Source organism: Aplysia californica, unplaced genomic scaffold, assembly GCF_000002075.1.
Source record: "Aplysia californica isolate F4 #8 unplaced genomic scaffold, AplCal3.0 scaffold00359, whole genome shotgun sequence".
Lineage (NCBI taxonomy): Eukaryota > Metazoa > Mollusca > Gastropoda > Aplysiida > Aplysiidae > Aplysia > Aplysia californica.
In genome coordinates this window covers 709,392-711,240 of record NW_004797629.1, presented here as the reverse complement: position 1 = coordinate 711,240, position 1,849 = coordinate 709,392, and positions in this window count along the sequence as shown.

Below are 1,849 nucleotides of genomic sequence, written 5' to 3'. Positions count from 1 at the left end.
GCACACACACACACTCACACACACACACACACACACACGCACACACACACACACACACAAACACACACATGGACACACGCTTACAAACGCACATGTGCACACCAATAGACACACACACACACTCTTCCCTTAAAATAGATCTCTTCCGTACACATCTGTGCACATAGCCATAATGATGCAATAGTATTCTTGCACTCACAAACAGGCTCACAGTCATATGCATATTAATGAACTGTAATTATACTCATAAGCATTTTAAGGTAGATATATACTCAGTATTCTGATTTTAACTCAACGGTATTCAGATACATGCTTTATAGGGCGTAGGAATACTTCTAACAAGATCGGGTACTTGATGATGATGACGATTATATAATTGAGAATAGCTTGGCAAGGAGTTAACCAAAAATTAGTTGATATCAAGCCTGACTACGAAAAGGATGGTATTAATTTGAATCCCCAAAGGGGTGCTATGATCTTGGGGTGGTTTGGGGAGTTTTTAAGCCTCTACACGACATATTTGGCTTGCTTATATATGAAATTAATTCGGAGATTCTGTCTATTAAATAACCTTCCAGGGGTGAAAGAGGTATTTAACCTTTGCAATGGCTCAGTAATTTCACAAATGCTCATTTATTTAAAAAAGGCAACAGGACCTACAATTCCCTTTTAGTAGAAATCACAAACAACCCCAGGAGACAAGCGATCGTGCGATTGAAGCAAAAAGGTTGGACTGAAGATTTCAAAAAAAGGAGAACCAAAAGAAAAGCCCAAGTTTTACAGATAACGTCAATTTCAAAACTGAAGCTGATATCTGTTCCCGCCGCAAGTGTTGGGTTGTTGTGTTTTTTTACATACATTTTCCTTATTTCTTATCAGTTATCCGAAGATGGCATGTTTCAAATGTAAGCAAATGCATGAGGCCAAAAAACCGGCATGTCTCCGTGGAAGAAGGTCAAGGTCAAATGCGGGGCAACTTTGACTAGGACCGATAAGGGCTCTATTGCACTTGTCGTTTTTTTGTTTGGTTTTTTTTTTGGGTGGGGAAAGGGGGGGGGGGTTGCATGTGAACTAAAGCTTGTCATGCGTTTTGAGATAAGGGAATACATGTATAATAAACAGATGAGGATTTCTCATACAACAACCTCGTGTTTAAAGATATTGGTTTCGCCTTTCGTCGTCTTATTTCGTAAAAGTTTAAATATGGTCCTCGTTTTAAAGAAAGGACTGGGTTATTCAGACACAGTCTTTGCACGCAGACATAAAAAACCGTCGGCTTTTTACGAGACAATTGTTGTTCCGTTTATTGCTGTATTTCTACATCTGGCTTCAACATAATGCAGTAGCATAATATTCTTCAGCATCAATAATATATTATTGACTTTCGAACAAGAACTGGCTGCTGATGTTAATAATTGTGTGTTTCTTTTTTCCTTTGCCCCGTCCTACCAAAATGACCCCATCTATTTATGATAACGTTGCGCACTTGCTGAGTTAATTGTGTTTCCGTTTTTGGCGTTCTCTGTTAGGTTGATCTGGGAACCAACAGTAGTTCAGAATACAGAAGACCTAGGATCCAGTATGAAGTAGATTCAAGATTGTTTCTAACCTGCTTCTGAAACATTTCCTTTCAGCCCCGGGGTACTGTCAGGGACTTGGAGCATCACCTTTGAAACAATTGAATCTTTGCGATGCTGGGTTTCCTACTTGAACTTGATATAAATTTGTTCTTATTCTTAAAGAGAGTGCGAGTAAGTAAGACAAGAAAAAGTACCTCGATCAGCCAAACTTAAAAATAATAATAACAATGATAATAGTAATAGTAATGATAACAACAACACTAATAATA